The following is a 7,281-nucleotide window of genomic DNA, read 5'->3' on the forward strand; positions in this document are numbered from 1 at the left end:
CCAGTAGGAGATGAATGATTTGACTGCCAATTTTCTTTTTGTCATGTCGCTGCAGCCAACCACATTTGAATTATTGCATAGGGTGCCTTGAGTGTCCGTATTTGCTGAAAGGAGTAGTAAGCGTTATTTAGTAAAGCCTGAAATCTTCTGGCGCCGCCATACCCAGAATCGCAATGCAACCGTGCAAGCGTAGCGTGAGCATTTCTATCCAAGGTGTTATTAACCGGCTATTGCCGTTTTTTGCTACTTTGTCAACTTGGCAATTCTGTCTCATTCGGAGCCACAATTTTGATAGTCAAAAATGTCAGGGCGGATACGGAAAGCATAAATCTAAATACAAAAAGGCTACTTTTGCGGGCGTTATTAATACAACATAAAATAACTTGTCTATCTGTACCGAGAAAGTTTATGCGAGGTCAAAAGCATAGACCGAACATGCGAGGTCGCTACGCTGACCGAGAGTAATATTTCTCGTAAGATGACAAGGTTGTAAAAAAAATAGAGAACTTTCCATTTGAGTTTTATTGTTTCAATTTTTCAAATACATGTTTATCACATAAATTCGACGTTGTTTTGCCTGTTTTTCATTGTGCTGTTAATGTTTTTAAAAGCATTTTCTTTTATCTGCGACACCGAACGTGGAACATGTTTTTCTGATTCTGACGGAGTGAATCGTGATTTAGGATTTACTGCAACTTCATTTTTCAGTGTGGATGTGTTTGGCTATTTTTTCCAATGTTATTTGTATGCATTTATAGTTATTAATATGTATGTTACAAGGTCAAAAGTTGCACCGGGCTGTATGAAGCTCGTCGTTGAGGCTTTTACCCAATCAGTGCTGTGGATTTCCCGTATATACTGATTTAAAATAGCTATCAGTAAATAATACTGTATAAGGCCCGCTAGTGCCGTTTATAACCAAGCCGTTATCGAGGGTATATAAATGACAGCGCAGGGGCATTAATGAAAAGTCATGGGATAAAAATACTTAACGTCCAATTGAAGCAGTGACGTTAAACGCACGTATTTCATTTCGACTACTCATCTCCAGCATTGTTCTTAATAAGAAATGTTAATAGCATGTTAAACAGGGAAACGTATCCCTAGTTGTCAAAACAGGGTTACGTTGACGTAAATTTTGAAGCATATTAGAAAATTCTTTTTTTTTATCTCTTCATCCCTGACAAAAAAGGCGCACGATGCAGCGCGTATTGATACTTAAATCCGCAAAATCGACCGTGTCTTGTGTGAAAGGACACCTTCTAGATGTGATATAGTACGCAACAAAAATAGTTTCGACATGTGAGTTATCTAAAACAACAAGACATTGTCAGAACGTCGTATAATGAACAATCCAATGATCTAGGATTGGCAACGCATCCTTCTGATGGAATTTAGCTCTTTTGTTTCATATTCATTGAAATTGAAGGGAATATCACCTTCACCGCGAAAGAACGATCTCTTGAAAGTATAACACGCATGTATGATTGGGAATTGTTGGTTTGGTCACCGAAGACAAGAATAACTCGTGTGTGATTCGTGTGCACCCTAGTCCTACACCACTCCGATAAAAATCTTCCGTTTATTCAACAATCAACAATGATCTTCATAGACCGTGTCAACATATTTCAAAGCGAAACCCACAAGAGTTTAAACGGTGAATGCTACATGCACAATATCTTCCCCGGAGGCGAATTTACGTTGTAATTTGTAAACGGCCATCTTGATTATAAGCACTCATTAATTACAGTAATTAGAGAGAAAAGAGCGTATAAAGAAGGCTTTGACATGAATTGGACTAATACGATTCGCGCACCGACGAAATAAGAGCCGGAATCATGAGGAAATATCAGATTTACGTGATTTGTTTTGTTGTTTTGGCTTTTGCCGCTGCCACAGGTATTTTAATGCTTCTTCATTGCAATTGCCGTCAATGTTTCGTCGCAATAATAAAAAAATTGCATTTGTTCTTAATTTTTCAGCTACAAGAGTTTGCAGCAACAGAAATATCTTGTGCTCTGTGGTTAGATCAACTAGTTGTTCAAAGAAAATCGTTTCCAGTCATTGCCCAAGGCTTTGCAACACATGTGGAGGTGATACGGCTTCTTACACTTGAGGGGGTTGTCATTGCATTTTAGTTGTGAATCTACCTAATTTGTTTCGTAATAGCAAAATGTCGAAACATAAAGGCGTCAATGCGCGTTGATTGTGGCTACCATGGAATTAGTCCGTTGGATTGCTTGAGAAAGGGATGTTGTTATGGCGAATTAAAGGTGGCTGGCCCGTGGTGTTATCATCGAAAAGGTAAATTTTCGACTATGTTTTCGGCATTAACACTGACAATTTGGGCCACTAATTATTTCTCAAAATACTCTAGCAAACTGTCCCATGATTGAAGCAAACAAACGTGAAGATTGTGGTTACCCTGGGATAAGCAAATCAGATTGCGTCAAAAAAGGATGCTGTTACAACGCGATCAAGGAAAAGGGACCGTGGTGTTATTACAGGCAAGGTAAGTTGTTCCGCTCTTACTGATTAGGTATTTTGAAAGCATTGTGTACTCTTCCATCCGTAATTTTAGAAAAATGCCGGAAAATAGCAGCAACAAGACGTCATGATTGTGGTTATCCAGGCATAACGAAGCGGGCATGCGAGAAGAAAGGCTGTTGTTATAGTGAATTGCTAAACCAAAGTGGACCGTGGTGCTACCACCGCCTAGGTAAGCATAGAAGTACGCTCTCCACATTCGTCGCAAAATAACATAATGCGCGATCCTTAAAGTTTTTACTGCTGGTTTGTGTTGAATTTTCGTTAGAAAAATGTCTGCGCAAAGCAACAGAACGTGACGACTGCGGCTATCCTGGTATAACAGAATTCGAATGCATGAAAAGAGGTTGCTGCTATAATTCATTGCCCGGTCGTGGGCCATGGTGTTATTACCGATGAGGTAAAAGTCGCGAACACTTTTGTAAGCAAGTCATTTCGGGCCACGAGCTTAATATGTACTTCCTTTCGTTTAGATACGAGGACCTTCGGAAGATTATATGCGAACTTTAGTGTACTCATTGTTGTAAAAATATGTTGTCAAATAAATACCTCTAATATATGAACTTTTCCTTCCCAATAAGATCCAGTAGGAGATGAATGATTTGACTGCCAATTTTCTTTTTGTCATGTCGCTGCAGCCAACCACATTTGAATTATTGCATAGGGTGCCTTGAGTGTCCGTATTTGCTGAAAGGAGTAGTAAGCGTTATTTAGTAAAGCCTGAAATCTTCTGGCGCCGCCATACCCAGAATCGCAATGCAACCGTGCAAGCGTAGCGTGAGCATTTCTATCCAAGGCGTTATTAACCGGCTATTGCCGTTTTTTGCTACTTTGTCAACTTGGCAATTCTGTCTCATTCGGAGCCACAATTTTGATAGTCAAAAATGTCAGGGCGGATACGGAAAGCATAAATCTAAATACAAAAAGGCTACTTTTGCGGGCGTTATTAATACAACATAAAATAACTTGTCTATCTGTACCGAGCAAGTTTATGCGAGGTCAAAAGCATAGACCGAACATGCGAGGTCGCTACGCTGACCGAGAGTAATATTTCTCGTAAGATGACAAGGTTGTAAAAAAAATAGAGAACTTTCCATTTGAGTTTTATTGTTTCAATTTTTCAAATACATGTTTATCACATAAATTCGACGTTGTTTTGCTTGTTTTTCATTGTGCTGTTAATGTTTTTAAAAGCATTTTCTTTTATCTGCGACACCGAACGTGGAACATGTTTTTCTGATTCTGACGGAGTGAATCGTGATTTAGGATTTACTGCAACTTCATTTTTCAGTGTGGATGTGTTTGGCTATTTTTTCCAATGTTATTTGTATGCATTTATAGTTATTAATATGTATGTTACAAGGTCAAAAGTTGCACCGGGCTGTATGAAGCTCGTCGTTGAGGCTTTTACCCAATCAGTGCTGTGGATTTCCCGTATATACTGATTTAAAATAGCTATCAGTAAATAATACTGTATAAGGCCCGCTAGTGCCGTTTATAACCAAGCCGTTATCGAGGGTATATAAATGACAGCGCAGGGGCATTTATGAAAAGTCATGGGATAAAAATACTTAACGTCCAATTGAAGCAGTGACGTTAAACGCACGTATTTCATTTCGACTACTCATCTCTTCAGCATTGTTCTTAATAAGAAATGTTAATAGCATGTTAAACAGGGAAACGTATCCCTAGTTGTCAAAACAGGGTTACGTTGACGTAAATTTTGAAGCATATTAGAAAATTCTTTTTTTTTATCTCTTCATCCCTGACAAAAAAGGCGCACGATGCAGCGCGTATTGGTACTTAAATCCGCAAAATCGACCGTGTCTTGTGTGAAAGGACACCTTCTAGATGTGATGTAGTACGCAACAAAAATAGTTTCGACATGTGAGTTATCTAAAACAACAAGACATTGTCAGAACGTCGTATAATGAACAATCCAATGATCTAGGATTGGCAACGCATCCTTCTGATGGAATTTAGCTCTTTTGTTTCATATTCATTGAAATTGAAGGGAATATCACCTTCACCGCGAAAGAACGATCTCTTGAAAGTATAACACGCATGTATGATTGGGAATTGTTGGTTTGGTCACCGAAGACAAGAATAACTCGTGTGTGATTCGTGTGCACCCTAGTCCTACACCACTCCGATAAAAACCTTCCGTTTATTCAACAATCAACAATGATCTTCATAGACCGTGTCAACATATTTCAAAGCGAAACCCACAAGAGTTTAAACGGTGAATGCTACATGCACAATATCTTCCCCGGAGGCGAATTTACGTTGTAATTTGTAAACGGCCATCTTGATTATAAGCACTCATTAATTACAGTAATTAGAGAGAAAAGAGCGTATAAAGAAGGCTTTGACATGAATTGGACTAATACGATTCGCGCACCGACGAAATAAGAGCCGGAATCATGAGGAAATATCAGATTTACGTGATTTGTTTTGTTGTTTTGGCTTTTGCCGCTGCCACAGGTATTTTAATGCTTCTTCATTGCAATTGCCGTCAATGTTTCGTCGCAATAATAAAAAAATTGCATTTGTTCTTAATTTTTCAGCTACAAGAGTTTGCAGCAACAGAAATATCTTGTGCTCTGTGGTTAGATCAACTAGTTGTTCAAAGAAAATCGTTTCCAGTCATTGCCCAAGGCTTTGCAACACATGTGGAGGTAATACGGCTTCTTACACTTGAGGGGGTTGTCATTGCATTTTAGTTGTGAATCTACCTAATTTGTTTCGTAATAGCAAAATGTCGAAACATAAAGGCGTCAATGCGCGTTGATTGTGGCTACCATGGAATTAGTCCGTTGGATTGCTTGAGAAAGGGATGTTGTTATGGCGAATTAAAGGTGGCTGGCCCGTGGTGTTATCATCGAAAAGGTAAATTTTCGACTATGTTTTCGGCATTAACACTGACAATTTGGGCCACTAATTATTTCTCAAAATACTCTAGGAAACTGTCCCATGATTGAAGCAAACAAACGTGAAGATTGTGGTTACCCTGGGATAAGCAAATCAGATTGCGTCAAAAAAGGATGCTGTTACAACGCGATCAAGGAAAAGGGACCGTGGTGTTATTACAGGCAAGGTAAGTTGTTCCGCTCTTACTGATTAGGTATTTTGAAAGCATTGTGTACTCTTCCATCCGTAATTTTAGAAAAATGCCGGAAAATAGCAGCAACAAGACGTCATGATTGTGGTTATCCAGGCATAACGAAGCGGGCATGCGAGAAGAAAGGCTGTTGTTATAGTGAATTGCTAAACCAAAGTGGACCGTGGTGCTACCACCGCCTAGGTAAGCATAGAAGTACGCTCTCCACATTCGTCGCAAAATAACATAATGCGCGATCCTTAAAGTTTTTACTGCTGGTTTGTGTTGAATTTTCGTTAGAAAAATGTCTGCGCAAAGCAACAGAACGTGACGACTGCGGCTATCCTGGTATAACAGAATTCGAATGCATGAAAAGAGGTTGCTGCTATAATTCATTGCCCGGTCGTGGGCCATGGTGTTATTACCGATGAGGTAAAAGTCGCGAACACTTTTGTAAGCAAGTCATTTCGGGCCACGAGCTTAATATGTACTTCCTTTCGTTTAGATACGAGGACCTTCGGAAGATTATATGCGAACTTTAGTGTACTCATTGTTGTAAAAATATGTTGTCAAATAAATACCTCTAATATATGAACTTTTCCTTCCCAATAAGATCCAGTAGGAGATGAATGATTTGACTGCCAATTTTCTTTTTGTCATGTCGCTGCAGCCAACCACATTTGAATTATTGCATAGGGTGCCTTGAGTGACCGTATTTGCTGAAAGGAGTAGTAAGCGTTATTTAGTAAAGCCTGAAATCTTCTGGCGCCGCCATACCCAGAATCGCAATACAACCGTGCAAGCGTAGCGTGAGCATTTCTATCCAAGGCGTTATTAACCGGCTATTGCCGTTTTTTGCTACTTTGTCAACTTGGCAATTCTGTCTCATTCGGAGCCACAATTTTGATAGTCAAAAATGTCAGGGCGGATACGGAAAGCATAAATCTAAATACAAAAAGGCTACTTTTGCGGGCGTTATTAATACAACATAAAATAACTTGTCTATCTGTACCGAGAAAGTTTATGCGAGGTCAAAAGCATAGACCGAACATGCGAGGTCGCTACGCTGACCGAGAGTAATATTTCTCGTAAGATGACAAGGTTGTAAAAAAAATAGAGAACTTTCCATTTGAGTTTTATTGTTTCAATTTTTCAAATACATGTTTATCACATAAATTCGACGTTGTTTTGCTTGTTTTTCATTGTGCTGTTAATGTTTTTAAAAGCATTTTCTTTTATCTGCGACACCGAACGTGGAACATGTTTTTCTGATTCTGACGGAGTGAATCGTGATTTAGGATTTACTGCAACTTCATTTTTCAGTGTGGATGTGTTTGGCTATTTTTTCCAATGTTATTTGTATGCATTTATAGTTATTAATATGTATGTTACAAGGTCAAAAGTTGCACCGGGCTGTATGAAGCTCGTCGGTGAGGCTTTTACCCAATCAGTGCTGTGGATTTCCCGTATATACTGATTTAAAATAGCTATCAGTAAATAATACTGTATAAGGCCCGCTAGTGCCGTTTATAACCAAGCCGTTATCGAGGGTATTAAATGACAGCGCAGGGGCATTAATGAAAAGTCATGGGATAAAAATACTTAACGTCCAATTGAAGCAGTGACGTTAAACG

This window comes from Hydractinia symbiolongicarpus, chromosome 3 (genome assembly GCF_029227915.1).
Source record: "Hydractinia symbiolongicarpus strain clone_291-10 chromosome 3, HSymV2.1, whole genome shotgun sequence".
NCBI classification, from domain to species: domain Eukaryota; kingdom Metazoa; phylum Cnidaria; class Hydrozoa; order Anthoathecata; family Hydractiniidae; genus Hydractinia; species Hydractinia symbiolongicarpus.